Here is a 19044-nt window from a genome sequence, read left to right as displayed (position 1 = left end):
TTTAAGGAGGCCCCTCACCACATAAGAAACACCTCCCTCGAACCGTTACTGTAGAGAGGAAACAAGTTTGTTTGGTGACTGGAGAGCTGTTTAGTTGTTGTTTTGGGGCCATGCCCAGCGCTCACGGCACACTTTACTTTAATGCCACACTTTGTGCACTGAGCTGCCACACAGGCCAAATCACCAGGGCACAAGTGTATGTGTGTGTGTAAATGTATTTTGGCGTAGTGTGTGTGTGTGTGTGTGTGTGTGTCTGAAACCCATTACCACATCAGCATCAAGAGATCACAGCTGTTTCGCCTCCAAACTTTCTGGTGGTGTAAAAGAGAGAAGACTATACAGAAAGCCAAGGGAGGGGGAAAAAAAGGAAAAGGCAGAGTGAGAAAACTCAGCTCTGAGGCCTAATTTCACTGACATTGTCCCTCGCCTAATTGCAAAAATCCCTCCGTCTCTCCTTCCCTCCCTGTCGTGCAGCTCTGTGGCGCTCCAAGGTAAAAAAGAAGTCGGGTTCTAATTTCATTTCGGTTTGTCTTAGGACAACTCTTAGATGTTTAATTCTATCCCAATTTCATGTAATCAGGCAAAAGACTTCCCTAGAGGGAGGGCAATGCAGGCCAGGGCCAGGCGTGTGCTATTTGCAAATGTAATTGGTCCACCTTTATTCTGCTCTCCCTGATGTTCAGCCCGTCTTTTCCCTTCTCTCTCCATTATCTTCACATTCCTCTCTCCCTCTTTCCATCTCTTCCAGTCGCTCCATATCCTCCCTTCCTTCCCATCTCCTTCCTTTCCTCCTCCCCTGTCCCTGCCCTCCCCTTTAGGCGAAGACAGCGTGGTTGTTATTGTGATTTCATATTTTCTTCTCATCCCTGCCTCTGCAGCCTCTGGACATTGACTACAAAATCCATTATCATTTGTATATTTTAATTATGCAAATGAGGATAGCTCAGCTGGCCTGTTGGAGGCTGCAGGGGAGAAAGCAGGAACTCCATTGCGGGTGATTACAATTCATCCGCTCGTCTCGCTTTAATTGTAACAAGCTAATTACCTTGTTTCCATTTAGTTTGAACAATGCCAAATAGAAAAGGGAACAGTGATAGCTTTGGCTAACTCACATTGCGAAGCTAGCTGACAGGCATGAAAGAGAGAGGGAGGGGGGATGAGGGGAGGAGTGACAAATGAAGGAAGTAAAAAAAAAGACGGGAAGAAAGACATTGGTAATGCAACTGAGACCGGAGTTTACAGCTGTGCAAAGTTATCCCTGCAAACAGGGTAAATATATGATATGTGTTTGCATCGTTTGCCTTGCAGGATAATGTTGCGTTAAACTGCAGCAAAAAATGTAGTCATGTTGAACTTTTTTGCCGTGTTTCTATGCCCGTAGCCCTGTGCATCATGAAGACTGACATACCTAGTGGTCGTTGGAAGGGAAATAATTGTCGACGGCTCATATCAATAGACCGACGGCTTGCATTAGGGGTTCTGTAAATTCATGATGCTTTTTCTTGCTTCCCTACGTCTGAGTTTGTTAGACATCACACAGCATTTCAGACATTTGCTAAACTATCACACAAACTATCTGAACTTAATTATGTGACTCACTTTATTGATCTAGCGTCGTCATCTGGAAGTTAATTGTGTGCCCGTGGGCATGCAGATGTTAATGATGTTTGTGTCAACAGATTGACCTCTTGCCGACTGATAGTGGAGAAGTGCAAGTACATGAAAAACCTTGAAACAAAAATGTCGACGTAGAAGCAGCACCACTTTTGAACAGTGTCGGGGTTGTTAATCAAAAACAAAAAGTTTCAAATATGACTTGTCACTATTTGAATTAATGCATCACTTTGCTTGTTTACTGCCTGTAGAAAGTAATTTGTTACCACACTCATTACATTATTTTTGCATTACCCCACAAAACACCTGAGATAACAATGTAATGTTAAACTGTAACGGTCCAATTTATGAGACAGCTGATTTTCGAGTCTCATTCCCGGCTCGTCACATACTGACATTTTTGGTTGGTGGCCAACCCTGTTTACCAAGCTAGGACATCATGTGTTAACGACCTGGAGAACTCAAACATCAGCATTTGACAAGTTTTGAATGTAACTCAAGCCATGGCATTATAATAGACTAGTCCATCTTATTTGACATGTGTATCAGTTTGTTGGATTACAGTTGAATGTCAGGAGAGGTTAGGCGATTTGTGAGCAAACATACATTGAAAAGGCTTTTTTCAACGCAGACAATTGAGAAATGTTATGTAACACGCAAATTATTTAATTATCAACTGTAATATGTTTACTGAATTTAAGAATAGTTATTACTGATTTCCCTTATAAAACTGTTCCTAAACCCTCATAGTACTATTAAAAAGTAAGCGTATTATTCTCAGTGATACTGAGGTTACTGTTCTGGTTAAATGCACTCCTGTTTCAAACAAGCCATTGTTGTTGCATTGGCGTTGAGATCGTAAAAACAGTATACACGGATAGGATGATAAAGCTGTTTTAGCATTCAGTGAAATTGTTTGAGATCAATAATAGAGTTAAAGTCAACTAGATGTCATCTTAGATGATATAACAACCCCATAACCAAAACTTGATTCACTGAACAAGTTTCAGTGCCCCTTGTTTCTCTGCTGCACAGAATAAGAGTTCGGAGAAGGCGGCCTCTCTCTTTACACAAAGAACTCCCCTGTAGACTATGTGCAGTGAAGAATTAGTCGAGGAAAAAGCTGATTATTTTATTCCTTGAAGAGCAATATTGTCAAAAAACTTCTCCCTACATTGAAGAACAAAGGCTTTCATCCTGGACTCACACAGGCTTAAAAGCGCATAACAGACTCCTAGTCCGCTTGGATCCCTCTACATGAGACCAGGTTTTTCGTTTCTGCCAGAGGTGCTCAGTCTCATATTCACTCTGTTCAGAGGTTTCTCACTGAAATGAGTCCAGGGCTTCTGGGGATCAAGACCAGGCCTCAGCTGAACAAGATCTCATTATCTCTCCCTCACAAAGACCCATGTGCACACAGATGTGGGGACGTACTGTACATAGACATACACACAGAGATATATATTCACACATGCACACGCCCTGTCACGCCACGATGAGCAGCATGTCACAATGAGGGACCCTGTATGTGTGTCACCATGAACACTCCGACGTGAGGTATATTACAGATTTAAAGGAGATAATATATTCTGCCAAGAGAGCTCATAAGGCCAAACTTCTCTCCCTCCCTGTATTTGATGTGCGTTTTTGTTTCCCATCCTTGCCCTAACACACATTGCATGCAGTATACAGGTGCAGATACACACTCAAGTAAGCGTACGAGAGTTAAACTGAACCTGCATGACCACATTCACTTTTGACATACAAATTCATGTACTCATAAGTGACACATTCCACACACACGCACACACAAACACACACACACACACACACACACACACACACACACACACACACACACACACAAATATTCACCTTATCTCCTGTCTTTAAGAGGCAGCTTGGCATTTTCGTCTTGCCAGCTCCCACCTTCTGCGTGCCCACCTACTTTGCGTTGCCATCTGGGAGAGACTTGAAAGGTATTTGAAACTGTCTTCCTTAATCATTTCCCGGATCCCGCAGGACACGCTGCGTGACGTGACGGAGGAAGGAGTGAGGGAGGGAAGGAGGGAGTGAAACAGGAGGGGGAGGGACGGGGGAGAGAAAGTGATGTCACATATCAGTCAAGTCCTCTCCAAGGGTTCAGGAGGAACGCCCAGTGACACAGATGGAGGGAGTGAAAGACTTGAAATGAAACCAGTTTTTCTAAAAAGACTCAGTAAAATAAGTGTTTTCATTGAGGAGATGCAGGAATCATTAATATTCACAAGACAAGTTATGTGACTCAAGTTATAATCTTTTTGCAGCGATCGCTCAGCTGGGACATGGGCCCCTTTCTGCCACCACCTCCATCCCTTCTCCATCAGTGACATAACTAGTTGTATATTAAGATGACATTAGATTCCATGTTGAGAGGCTTGATTTACTCTCTATGCCTGACCATTAGAAAGTTCAATAATCCATGCTTTTGCTTCTTATATTACCCCCTCATGCTTGATTCCTTCGTAGGCATTTTTAGCAGAACACTCAAATTAAGTAAATTTAGCGAGCCAGCGACAATAACACAGTATTGATAAAGGTTGAGAATACCAGTCGTTTCTAAAGCTTTTTCTGATTCTAGTAGAGTCTGTATCAACTCTAAGAGGTTTTTGAATCAGAGTTGGCTCCTCCAAGTCTGAAGCCTTGGTAACAGGTAATAGTGGATTGCATCATTCAGGTTGAGAAAAAGTTATTACCAAAAGTAATGGATCTTGGGTTCTTGTTCACTTGTGAAGGTAAGGTAATGCTTGAGACCGACAGGTGGATCACTGTGGTCTGGGCATTCCAGTACCAGACTGTTGTCGTCAAGATCGAGCTGAATCTGAATTACCAGTTATTCTATATTTTCTACCCCGCACCCATGGTTGTAACCTCTGCCAAATGACCACAACAATCACATGAAGGAAAGTGTTTGGAATGGGCTTTGCCATATTCCTTTCAATATTAGAAACAAAGTTAGGAGTTCAGACATCCAGAACTTTGAAAGGAGCCAGTTGAGCCTGGGGATGCCTCAATCGGGAAGAGCAAGAGAACATGGGTGGGGAGAAGAAAGTGCAGAGTATCTTGCTCACCCTACTGCCACTGCTGCTAACCCAGATAAGCAATGAGCCATAGGTTGGCTGAGCTGCAGTAATCACAGTGCATTGCTGTCCTTTCACGGAATATTCTGGACCTTTTAATGTCATTCCTATGTAGCGTGTTCAAGTAGCTTTCTCTCAATACGCTGCACTGTGTCCCTGTCCAGGGTGCTGAAATACAAAAATCAAAGCCTTGCTAGAACAACTTATTTCTTTTGTACCTGAATCGTTATTTTGAACATTGAGATCAACATTGAATTAAATATACTCTACTAAACTAAATAAACTAGAAAAGGTCATATTACTCATTGTTTGTCCTTATCAGATGTGTGGAAATCTGCAGTTATAAGACTTGAGCTGCGTATGCTTTAAATCATAATCCTTAAAACCTATGTCACATAATAATAATGGAAACATCTGGGGCCAATAACTCCCATCATTTTCTACTTACACTCGGAACATTAACTTATATTTCTAAGCTGTAGGCATGCACATTAATGAGTACATTTGTGTATCATTGCATCTTTTAATGAATGGTAAATCTCCTGTACTTTAGTCCATACTCAGGGCTCTCCCCAGACAGTGGAATCGTGGCGCTGTGCCTCTATACTGCTAGTTCAGTGCCACTATACTCATTTTCAATGTTAGCCGCTTTGTAGTGGGTGAGGGTGATGAGCAAGCATCCGCGTGTCCCCCGCCTGACAGCGAGAAGCATCCTCCCACCCACCCCCGTCCGACAATAGCGACCGTCTCCCCCCCCCCTCTGACGACATAGCCATAGCTTATTTACTTTATAGTCCTAGATTCTAGTAGAATCAATGTATGAATAATTAAATCCATCAAGATTCAAGTTTTTCAAGTGTCAGCCACTACAAAACAAAAATATATTCTACACTGTGATTATGTACATATCAAAAGGTCAAGGAATACTTAACCTTAACTGTAACCCTTTGTACGGAAATGTGCCGCCAGTCTAACCTCTGATCCTATTACAACTCTCGATTACTTTCAGATACAGATGGCATGGTATGATTAAAAGCTGCTGTAAATACCAGAAAGTCTTAATGTACAGAGACAGAAAGTAAGTGATTTGATATCCTTGGTAAATATGCAGCGATCACAGATCACCCAGTACAGCGGCTAAGTGACTTGATGCCTATTTGACCTATATGAACAGTATTACTGTAAAACGCCATGTGTCTCTAACTACCCAGCCACTGTTGTTGAAAACCCCATAACTTACACCTTGGTATTTTTCGTATCTCAATAATGAAATATAAATTTGAATTACACATGTCCAGACAGGTTCTGGCAGTTCTCAAAAATATAGAATCCAAGCAGCACACTTTTCTTCATTTCGGTAGCCACTAATAAGCTTTCTTTAGGCATCTATGGGATTTAATGATGACTGCATCCATATGTCTATAGCCATATGTCATCCGACTGTGTGTGTGTGTGTGTGTGTGTGTGTGTGTGTGTGTGTGTGTGTGCATCTGTTTATTTGTCTGTGCGTGTGTGTTGTTGGCTATATGTAAATAGTGATTCAGGTGAAATCTGTAATGACTTACTAGTTACATGTCATTGTGATACACAACTCTCCAAAATTCTTCACTTCTTTCTCACTTACCTTCCAACTGTAAATAAAGATGGCCCCTGAATGAAGGCGTACCTTTGGATAAGATACAACGTGTGAATAAGAAAACCTTGGAATTCCAGTGAATTACTTCATTTGTAAGATATTAACAGTTCAGTGTGCATGTACGAAGACAAGCATGTTTGTAGGTATCTCGCCATTTGTTTATAAACTGTGGTAAAATCATTGAGGTAAATGCGTTTTCACTTAAAGATTTCATAAGACATGCAATAATCTTAAATGTCAGTCTACATTCCCACTTCGTACATACAGCACTGTACATGATGTACATTATGCACACCCAAAGATGTGTGCAAATGTTAAAAGCTCTCCCCGGAATGTGTTCGGCCTTTGGCCGAGGATGAACTTTATGGTTCAAATACATCTCAGAGGCTTATAAAATTGTGAGCTGCATCAGCTGGAGAGATGACGGCCATATGTACTAATCCCATATCCCTGGTATGTAGGAATCACAGCCTCTGACAGCACACCTAAAAGTTTGAGTCCACTAGGTATGCTTCATGATATGACTTATTTGGCTTTTCAGCCATGACCTGCAGTGATTTAAATCACAGTAGGAAGGCCAATAACACACCAGCAGCACTGTCTGCCTGTCTGTTATGTTATGTGTATAGGTTGTATTCTATTCTCTGTAAACTGGTAATTAATCTCTTAATGTCTGCTTAACTGGACCACATACTTTTTCCACAGTTCCTAATTATGAACATCACAGCTATTAAATACTGTGTCAGCATCATTTTAAGCTTTTTAGACTGACTGTATGACGTTTGTGATTACACAGTAGCCTTCTTGGTTGATACCAGAGATTTAACATTACCTCAAAGTATCTTGAGTTTTGGCACATTTATATGTTTGTATGTTTTAAATGTTTTTCCAATTCTTACTTTTGTACTAGGCTGCTTTTTTGAAAAGGATTCTGGAACTCACTGGAAATGTCAGATCAAAACAATATTGATATGATAAGAAATCTTTTCAAGTGCAACATTTTCAGCTTTTTAACAAAGGGCAAGATTTGTTGAAACATTCTGCCTTTACACAAATTGTCTTGCATAAGAACATAAACATTAGATCAGAAGATAATGGCAGGTATTAAAATGTTCTTTGACTGGTGTTTCCCTTTTTAGCACGCATCAATCAAATGTTACAAAGGCTAACGGACAGCACATTTAAAGATCTACTTTCTCTTAAATATCTTGTTTATGACCTCTGGCTTTCAAATACATCTCAGCGGTTTAGGTTGGGATCAGGGAAAGAGAGTGAGGCAACAGGAGAGAGTTAGAGAGGAAAACATAGAGAGGGATTTGAACATTTCCGTTCATTTAGAGATCAGACACTCAGAGGATCATCTTAAAACTGTGTCTGAAAAATAACCATTTTAAATCTCTTGCGCCACATGACCCTGCATTTCTCTCCTGTACTCATGCCTGAGTGTGTGACATGTACATGCACTAATGTTGGAGCAAACATCTAAACTGCACACACAAACATGCCGCATGGTTAAAAATATGTGTAAAACCCCAAACATTAAACCCAGATGTGATTGTTGAACATCTCATTCTAAAAACATGGCTGCTTTTATGGCGAGACTTTCCAACATGTTTTGGAACTTAACTCTACATGACTGCCCCCATTCAACCCCAAGTGCATTAGTACAGTGCACTGTAAAGGGAGTTTTGTCACCACTTGTGAACAATCCATGGATGCAATGCAAAGACAAGTTAGGGTTATGGAAGGGACCTGAATTTTGCAGTGCTCCTCATCCAGAAAAAAACATGAATGAACCAAGCACTTTACGTCAATAATCAGAATCTGGTCCACTGACTCTAAGATTTTCAAAAGAGGGGATTCAACAAAAAAGGAAAGAATACCAAGACGGGTTAAGGGGTCAGAGATCCCCCAACACATAGACACATTTTGAACATCAGATTAATGAACATTTCAGCACATTCACATTCACATCCATGTCACCCATGTAAACACCTTTGACTTTCAACCTGGTCAGACATCATTGCCTACAATCTACAGTTCTGAATGAGACTGCCCCAGCCCGGCGGAACTTCTGCTTTGTCCCCTCGAACTAAAAGAACTGATCTACCATCAAGTTCTTTATTGTTTCTTTCTTTAAATAGAGATTATTCTGTGACGTATGATGGAGAATTGTGCAACATTTGTAGGCTTAAAAAAGGTGTGTAATTGAACATTTTCTGCATAACAGGTACAGGGGCATTTTTAAAATGACTTACTACACCCAAGAGGAAGCATGTACAAGGCAAACCAAACAGGACCCAGGACAGAACTTTGGGGAACATCAAAACAGATGAGGAGGCATAGCTATAAACAGTAACTATCAGAAATTCACTGTCAGAAAGGAGAACCAGACATGTGTCCTGCATGATCATTGCATTAAGATGTCTTTGTAGAGTGGAGTGGTTGGCAATATCTTGTTTGAAATAGGCAGGGTCATGATCAGGTTGTGAGTCAGTACAGACAATGACTATTTAAACTTACCTGGAACTAAAGAGATCTAGCCCCAACCATAAAAAACAGCCCCAGATCAGTAGTACAAAGAAGTTTACATCTGTCCACATAGTTTTGGCCATCTTGTGTACACTGTATCCTGTAATGACCTGTACCACTTTTTATGTCAATCTGTTTTTAAACATCTGTATTTGCGTGTCACTTTCTGCTCCCTGCACACAGAGCACTTTCTTTGTTTTTAATGCTCTGCATTAATGGTCTCATGATTAAACTTCTGGGCCAATCAGAGTAGCAGAAGGCCTGGGATTACCACTCCAACATCTGGGGGCTATGCTAATGGCCCGCATATGTTTTTAATGTTTAGATTTAGACATCAACATGTTGCTCTTAATTTCATGGAAGAGGACGAGAGGGTGAGTGAGGATGGCGTGGGGTGGGATTTTGTCTTAAAATAAGTAAATCACGACTGATGACAAGAGACCCACCCAAAGTGTGTGAGTGTCCCTGAGCACTTAAGGAAGCCCAAATAGCCCCATCTGTCAATTTTACACTGTGTGATTCTTACTTAGCGCATAGAGCCCCTGTAAGTGTAATATGCTGTGGGGATTTGATAAAAACCAAACACACACGCCAAAGACACAAACATATTTATGCTCTCAGCTATGATTTTTAATCCATGTTTTAGAGTGAAAACTGGAGTGTTTCAAGAGTCAGAGTCAGGTTAGCGGGCCAGTTCAGGACAACTGGATCTAAACTGAATGTGTCATAGTTTTTTCTTTTAGTGTTGTTTTTGAAATCATCCCTAGAAACAATCATCAGGATGTTTTAACTGAAAGATAAGAGGAGGATAGGATGTGTTTAATTTCAGTTACATTCACCATGAAAGTTCAGTCTTACTGAACTCTGACAGAGAGACAGATACATTGACCTCTGGTTACAGTATATAGAGTGTTGCTATTTCAGTCAATCCCTTTTTGTTGTGTCATGTTAATAGAAACAAACATCAACAGTGCCTTAGTCAGTTTTTTTTTTTAGTTTAAATGAGACAAAGCAGTGCTTTGAGCTTCATGCTAAAAATCAGGATGCTTACATGCCCCCATTGACAATGCTAACATGCTGATGATTAGCAGATTATATTTACCAATGTCCTCATTTTAATGAGGCCCATTCAAGACATAAAGTAAAATACTGTTAAATTCAGATTTTAAGCAGATGACTGATCAAGAGTGAAGAGGACGCCTCTTGGAGCCTTCAATATCTGTTGTAAATTTAATGGAAATCCCATCCGATATTTGTCGAGAGTAACAAGCAAGATGTTTTACTGTATGTTCAGGCATTTTTAAGTAGACTTTAGTTAAGCAAACTCAAATTTTAAATGTAACACCAATTGTGTAACAGCAGGTTCACATAAAATCCATTCTGATCATAATTACTGCACAAAAGATGTTTAACTGCCCTGATTATCACACTAAAATGTAATCAGACTCAAAAATAAGTCTTATAATTATGTAAGGATAATGTACTGCATGAATGAACCTCAGTTGGTGTCCAATGTTGGCATTAAAAATGTTTTTCTTCTCCTATTCATAACATCTGTCATTAGGTTGTGAAAAATAGATTATATTAATGTTGAGGGGAATGTTTGTGTATGTACTTATGCCAGCGAGCGTGCGTCATATGTGTTTGTCAGTTAGCACGTCCCTCAGGCTTGTTGTGATATCACCGTCGCAAACAGTCAAGACTCAAATTTCTGTCATCATTAGTGCCGTCAGATCAATGTCACATATCCCGTGTGTCTCTTTCAGCCCTGTTGTTAATCCTTCAGTTCACACACTGTTGTAGAAGGGTATTTACGCCTCAGTGGATCAGCAGTGATTCAGCGAGAGATCAAGCAGAACAATAATAATAATAATAACGATGATAAGAGCTGTTTTGATGCTGCGTTTTAATGCGGGGGATTAGCACATCAAAAACAATACAGATGTAAAACCCACACATATGTGCTGCGGATGATCCTGTTTGGAAGTTGTTGTGTCAAAGAAACAGGATGTTTTTTTGTGTGTGTGTGAAAAGTCAATCCGGATACATTTGCAAAATTAAAAAAACAATAAAGTGAGGAAGGTAAAGGGACACTGACGCAGTGTCACTTGTTCTTAAACCTTTACATTTCCCAAACGTTGTCTTTTTTCCAACAGGTACGAGTACTTATATACTATAAGCCCATCTGAAAAATATTAACTAGTGATAAACTTTTCACTGGTAAACTAATCAAGAATAACTCAAAATAAACAATAACATCATCATGGAGTTGGACTAGTTCTTTTGCTCATAAGAATTATTACATATCTGGCAAAATGACAAACTGTGTATGTTATTTGTTATCTGCAAAACCTGCTGTGTGTGTTTTAATCTCCGGCTGCATGCTTCTCTGTGTGTGTGTGTCACTGTGCCTGCCTCTGGTGTGTGCCTATCTGTGTCTTGCATATGTGTTTCAACTTAAGCCACATCATCCTCTCACACTCAAACACAAACACACACACACACACACACACACACACACACACACACACACACACACACACACACACACACACACGCACACACACACACACACACACAAAGAAGAAGAAAAAAAGAGAGGTAATACTTGTTATTTAAACACCAGAGCAGATAGGCAGCTGAGCAATAATTATTTTCTGGAACAATAATTATTACCATTTAATTCTGTTGTTTACCATTTTGCCCGGTGGCCCCTCTTTAAAAGCCAGCCTCTATCTATAATGGCGAGCCCTTGAGCAGAACTGCATTTAAGACAAATATCAAATAATTAAAAATCAAATAATTGAAAAATAAAAGTGCTGCTTTTTTGTGTGTGTTTGAACATTAATTGCCAGTGAAATGTGTGAGCTGGTTCTTCCCAGGAGGTGGTTCTTGGTAAAGTTTGGTGTCAGATTTCATATTTTTGCATATTAGGTTTTGAAATTCATGTTCTACAATGACATGAAGTGATCGCTTGGAGTTATATTATCCAAACGGCAGCATTTCTCTGTTTCCTTCACATTATCGTAGACTATTATTTGCCCGTCTGTCAACAAGGAGAGAGGTGGAAGCTTTTTACATGCATTTGTGATATGTGATTTTTCCCTTTTATTTTGCCATTGTTTTAGTGTCAGTGACATGTTGTTGATCGTTAAATTAGATTTTTGCCTGTCTATTCTTTTTACATCATAGAAAAGATAAACAGAGATCAACTCTAAACTGTATAATCTGGCAGAGATCTCTGATATTGTGCTGTATGTTTGAGGGGATTACAAGCCAGATCACAATTAAAGCTTGTCTGGGGTGCAGGGGCCATCCTGACATGGGACGACACAAACACCAGGTCCACACACACACACACACGCACATGCACACACACAGAAACACATGTTGGGATTTAAGCTTGCATTCCCTGACAGTGGAGAAAAAAAAAAAAACATGCTGATGAAGGAATACATCACTGTATTATAATTGTTTTGGGTTTTTTTTTTATTTTAGATTGACAATTGTCCAAGTTCACTTATCAGAATGATGAATGTTGATAACTCCCAAGGCTCAACTCACACACAATATGGTGGATTTGCAACCAAAGAGGAACCACACGTTGGACATCAATGGCCACGGTATGCACAGGCCTCAAGTCACAACTTCTAAAATCTTGGCACATCTTCCCCCTTTTTCTACGGGAAGGGAAATATTTTCTTTCCACTCCATAATGACAATTCCTGGCGCATTACCAAAAGCTATTTTGAACGTGTGTTGAGTTTTTTGTGGGCTGAATTCCTTTTCCTTGGGGCAAGACAGCTGAAGTAAGACATACAGATAGGAAAGAATATTTTCAGAGGAGAGATATCCCCGTTTCATTTTCTAACATGAGAGTTGCTGTATGAGCCCAGACCATTTTAACTAACAATAGTGCTCTGATGGGATGATCTCATGTTTTAACCAATTGTCAGAGGGACAATAACAGAGGTGTTTACACACCCACATTTATAGTGAAACAACTGCTGATTGATATAGCTGATGAGGTCACTGATGGCTGTCTTTCTGTTTGATGTCTGTGGGAAACCAAACTCTTTCCCCTCTCTCCTTTTTATTCATCCCCTCCATCCTCGTATCTCCGCTTCACTCTCGTAGCCTGGTGATTAAGCGGTAGATTAACCTCCAGTCCTCATTAATAATAGAGGAATAGAAAAAGCCCTGGTTGTTCCGCTTCCTGTCTGCAGCACTAATAGAGCCCTTAACGTCCGCATTAACGCAGCTCTTGTTTACTCTGGCAGATGGACAGACGAGCCAGAAACATGGAAAAGTGGAAAGGCGCGACTAATAGATTCATCGCATGTGGTGAGATGCATTTAAATGACATGGCCAAAAGTATGTGGACATGTGATCATTACACCTGTATATGATTGTTGGACATGTAGCAGGAGTGCAATTTGGGACTGGTTCCCATTCAGCCACAAGAGTGATGGTGGACAATAAGGGTACATTTGACTTCATCCTATTGGATTTCAGTGGGTTTGGGGGTCATAGCTCTGTGCACGCAAATCAAATTCCTCAACATAAAACTCAAAAAACGTTTGATTTATTGACCTTGTTTTTGTGTATGGGGAACCGGTAGCACACGAAAACAACCAACACATTCTCCCTCCCAACTTGTCATATTCAGCAGCTTGGTCAAATTATAAACCTCCACCAACCCCTCTAGGTGGCAAAAAAAACTATTGGTTAGGAATTGGAAAAGATCATACTTTGGGTTTGAATACCTGCATTCAGTCATGTAATGTATATATGTTCATGTTCTTATGTTACGTAAATAAAAACTAAATCACTTTCAATTCTTGGTCACAAACAGGATGTGAACCCTGGCCCCCAGAGGGGATGTCCAATGACTGACCCACCCAACCACCCTGTGATTGGACGTTCCTCGCTCTTTAGACTACTGCACTAGAAGGACGCTTCAAGAAACACTGCTTAAGAGGCACCTACAATATCAAAGATACAGCCGCTGAACAGGTTGCTGCAGTTGACATGTTGGGACTGGTACAGCTAATGGAAAATGCTGGAGCAGTAAGATTGTTTTTGGGATGAACGGGGGGGGGTCTCTACCTGTCGATCAGATTCAAGCTGCTGCTCTTGCTCCTTGATTTACCGAGGCTCAAACTTCGGCCACCCTGTGACCCAAAAGGTTGCGAGTTTGATCCCAGCAGTAGTATGTGCCCATGAGTAAGACTTGCAACCCTCACCTCACCTACTGTCAGTTGCTGTATGAGCGCCAATAAAATGTAAAAGTGCAAACACAGTAAAGAGACAAAATACTTTCACTTCCATTAATCATGCCTTTTTCTTTTCAAATGTGCTCATATCGTTTAGGAGTTAAGCACTTCACATATGAGTACTAGGTTAATAACAATGAAGAACTTAAGGTTTTGTTGAAAAATAAGCTTTCACACACATGCAAACACACACACACACACACACACACAGATTGAGACAATACTGAGTACAGGCCTTATGGGACGACATTTGTGGTAATTCATTCAGAATCCATTTTAACGCATTGTGCAGGCCTAAGTGCCAATCTTCCTTTTTGGTGAGTTTCCATGATTTTATGTCCCATATAAAACGACGCAGTTTCCTTCACAATGGCCTATTTAAGTTACATTACCGGCGAATATTCCCCAGTAAAGAAAATTAAGCCGTGATACTGTGAGATCATCTCGGTTAGTTATCTTCTCCCCGCCGAGATGTGTCGCTTTGACACCCCGTGGAGAGCTGAATGATTCTCTTGGACGAGAGATAATAGTCTGATACGGAGTGTCGCTTGCCTCTGATCTCTCTTTTCTGTGTCGCCTTGCCTCCCTTTACAAACCTGACACAAAAAAGATATGCTGTATGTTCGGTGTTGTATAATGCTGTTAACCATAATTAGACTTACAAGGGTTGACAGAAGTAAAATGACGTTGTATGTATCAAAACTGTTAAATTAAGATGACGGGACAGAGGCTAGAAGAAGTGTTCTTCCCAGTTTCCTCTTTATTTACATTCCTAGTTGAAAGTTGCTTGAATGAATCCCAAAAATGTGACAATTATCAACACATGTATTGCATTGCTGAATCCTAACCTATTGTGATAAGAAATTATGTTTGTATACAGTATAACAGGCACAAACAATATTAATCCACCATAAGTTCTACTGACATGTTACCGCTTCACTTTCTTGTACTCTGTTCAAAGATCGATCTGAGCTATATTCAGATGGTAAGACATTTAAAAAACCAGTACGGTGGTTTAATATGTTTTAGCCCATTAACCTCAAATTGTACAGTATGTTACATTACTGCCACTGGTTTTCTATAGCATACCACAGGGTTTTTTAATAGATTTCCTGGCTTAGATTGGTATCAGAGCTTTACCACAAGCACACAAACATGCAAACAAGAAAGTGTTGTCAGAACATTTCAAGTCCATTATGAGTAGGTGATGATAAAACTTTCACCACAACAGAAAGCCAGCTAAATACTCACTGAGTGGATTTTAAGGCCAATAGTAGTAATGTTTTTGTAGTTACGTAGTCCATCTCTGTGGTGGAAATCGGGACACTTGCTCATGTACCGCTCTGCTGCTGAGAAATGTGGCTCACCTGTCCACATTCAGGGAATTGAAATGAACAAATCAGCATACCACAAGTTGAGAACTCTGCAACTCTCATGAAAATTGGAAAAATACGTATTTTTGATTTTGGGGTGAACTGTCCCTTTGATGCCACAGCTGAATGGAGTTTAACAAATCTATCAGTGTCTTTATTATGTTGGATTTTTGCATAGTGCAAACAATTTCAGGCATTTTGCTTGATGGTTCCTCAAACAAACAAACAAGAACACACACACACACACATCAACACACACACACCGTACCTCACCCCCTCTGACCTTGTAGGCTCGCTGCTCGCCTTTAAAGCGCACTGTAGCGCCCAGCAGTCTGCCTGCACCGGAGCTAATTGGCTTCAGCTCAGTGTTCAATGTTAACGTCTCATTACTCATTCCACTTAGAATAACTTGCACAAGTTTGCTTGTGTTCAGGGGTCATTAAAAGTCAAGCAAGCCTTTAATTACTAAGCCGGATCGTTCAGTAAGTAAAGTTGCGTCTCCCGGCAGCTCTGAATGTATCAGTCCTGTTCAAAATCACTCATGAAACACAACTGCAGTCATCCCATGTCGAGCAGTCAAGAGCTCCACACGCCATGGCAAAATTAAATTGATCATGGGAATCATAAACTAATACCATAAAATATTAAAGCCTTTCATTGTTTGTGACAGGTCATGATTCATTCTACCACAGAGACACCATTTGTGTCTAGCATATATATATGGGAATATCAAAGAAAAATTAGAGAGGATAAAATTGCTACAAGGTACTCATAAACTCACTAAATGCATTGTACACACGCTATAACTTCATGTTGCTATATTGTATGGCTATATACATTCACCAGCTCCTTCATTAGGTACACCTGTACAGTGTTACGCAATCCAGTAGACAGCTCTGCCATTAAAGGGTTTTTGTTGACATAATTTTACTTTATGTTTATTATTGAGATTATTGTTGGTGCTTGTATGCTGCTGGAGTGCTTGTATACTGAAAGGTCTTCCTAATATTTGTCTCCTCATGCATGTTTACAGATTATAAGAAACATCTCTCGGTATAAGGTAGTCCAGTTCAACACCGCTGCAAAGTCCAACCTCAGTAAAAAACAGATAAAAAACCTCTCTGTCAATCGAAGCTGAACATTATGATCTGTAAAGGCAGAATTTGTAGCACAGCTTTTGTATTTGATTGCATTATATTGCACAAGTGGCCTAATGAGGTGGCCGGTGAGTGTTGATTTAGTGTAAGGCTGGTTGTTTTAGACCTTTCACCCTGGCATCAGTGTGTAAGTGTGAAATGCAAAATAATATATATGCAATTTTAAAGGTTGTCTCAACACTTATTTTAATGGTCGGCTCTATTTTCTGTGTGCTCAGAGACAGACTAGATCACCTGATCCCGTCTCAGAGGGAGACTGGTCTGTACGGAAATGGAGTCAGTTTAATCGAATTAAGTTAGGTGTGGTTTTTTTTCTTTTTCTTTCTTCTTTTTTTATTCAAAACACTGCAGGGATATCTTGTGATAGACACCCCAAATGTCTCTGGAGTTAAAGATCTGGAGCAGGTAAGACCCACTGTGTTGTTAACCTACTCTCACATGAACCTGCATCGGTCTGACACAGAATCAACATTTCTATATGGACTTGTTTCAAGTGTCTCTTTCATGTAATGCAAACGAAATGTTGTTTTTTTCTTTTTTTTTTATAACCTGCTACAAAGACATGTGTTGTTGTGTTGTATGTTTTTATATTCCTGATGTGATAAATTGTCTTTCTAGTTTTACTATTTTTTTGTTTACTTTTTATAATCTTCAGTGGTTGTCACAACAGGACTTGTTTATTTTGTTAGTTATTTACTTGATCGTGTGTTATTATGCACCACCTTCCATTTTTTATAGTTGAGAGGAAACTGCGAAATACTCACAAGCTCTCACACCACTGCACAGGTAATTTGAGGTATTAAGAAACAAATGCACTTTAATTTTTGACCCCTCCTTTTGTGTATAGCTTGCCTCCATTGCATTATGGTCAAATTAATTATTATGAACAAATGTGAGAAAAAAAAAAAACTCATTACTTTATCTTGAATGATAAACATTAAAACAAACACAAAAAATAAATAAATAAAAGACTAAAATCCTCTGGGGCCTAAGCATTCAATTATAAACGATTTAAGGCCTTTGGTGCAGTTATGGTTGATCAAAACACTCAGCCTCTCTGAACATTGCATCATGTGTGCCTGTTTTTTTTTTGTTTTTTGTTTTTTTTGTTAGAATAATTTTTCAATCATTCACTCTGGCTAATGTTGCAGATCTTCCATGAAATACGGGAATCTTTAGTGGTTGGTCTGCCGTGCTAATTGGCACAACCGCCTCAGGCATGCTCACATCCAACAAACTGAGGACAGGGAGAACATGTTAAGATGGAACCACGACAAATAAAAGCCAAATCAGAAACAGATGGCTCTATATGAATATTACACGGCGTGCTGCTTCAAAGGGGACATTCTAAATAATGTTGTGAATAAAACGAAAAATGACCAAAATGTTATAAGGCATTAAAATAGGAGCAATAAAAATTAGCTTTAGGATGCGGTGGATGTCAGCGTAGCCTGATCACGTGCTGCTGTGCGCCCAGATGTGTCAATTTAACTAAAACTGTGAATAGAGTTCAAAATTGTTATCGCAGCCGTTTATTATAGCCTACGTACTTTATTAGTGCTGCAATAAAACAGATGTTAAGAAAGAGAGAGAGAGAGTCATGACCCGCACGCATGGTGCCACAGCGGCACGAGCGCACGCACGCACGCACCCGTGCTCGCGCGTAAGACCCACACCCCTCTTCAAAATCCACAAATAACCTTTTTTTTCCCCTCATCAAGTTGAATGGGCGGACTTAAAAACAACGTCAGCACTCGTCATTATGATTTTTTTTCGCCCAATTTATGTAAGATGTGTGTTAATTGTAATGCACAGTTAAATCTTGGCTGCAGATCAACAGAAGAGTCCCATTCAGTAAAAGACGTGCGGCATTAACTAAGGATTAAAACTGGGGCAAGCAGGGCGACTGTGCACCATATTGTAGCCTACATCTGCCTTTAAATCCACAATAAATTAATAAAAGCACTGGCGGATGGTTACACCGAGGACTGGGAGATGTGTGGCTTGGCACACAGTTAAACACTGATTATATTCTGATGAAGGAATAATCTGAAACAATTTGGAACGAGGCCGGGAAATACTTTTTGTTATATTAAACCAACCAGATTAAATCCGTGGGACAAAATTCTTCACTTTTTTGGGGGCGTGAAATGTTTCATTGATATAATCATAAAATCGAGGCTGCGTTGTGAGTCATGTTTGCTCCGGTGTTTTTTGAGAAAAGGAGGTGATGCATTTCAATATGGTAATCGCTCACCCGGGGCATGTTTCATTTATTGACAGATTTGATGTTAAATGTCTCGAGCTCACTTAGTGTTGTAGCTCTTCATTTATTAC

At 40.0% G+C, this 19044-nt stretch overlaps 1 long non-coding RNA gene across 1 annotated transcript; it reads right to left on the bottom strand.

Annotated features, from left to right (window-relative positions):
* Positions 1-4772: 4772 nt before the first annotated feature.
* On the bottom strand, positions 4773-7189 carry LOC119030619. The gene is made up of 3 exons (XR_005078350.1): positions 7064-7189; positions 6358-6399; positions 4773-4901 (listed from the first exon to the last, which is right to left on the bottom strand). It is a non-coding gene; the product is annotated as an uncharacterized LOC119030619 (long non-coding RNA).
* Between the last annotated feature and the right edge of the window lie 11855 nt (positions 7190-19044).

Source organism: Acanthopagrus latus, chromosome 12 (assembly GCF_904848185.1).
Source record: "Acanthopagrus latus isolate v.2019 chromosome 12, fAcaLat1.1, whole genome shotgun sequence".
Lineage (NCBI taxonomy): Eukaryota > Metazoa > Chordata > Actinopteri > Spariformes > Sparidae > Acanthopagrus > Acanthopagrus latus.
Note: the sequence above shows the minus strand (reverse complement) of the source record. Positions and strands in the feature narration are given on the sequence as shown.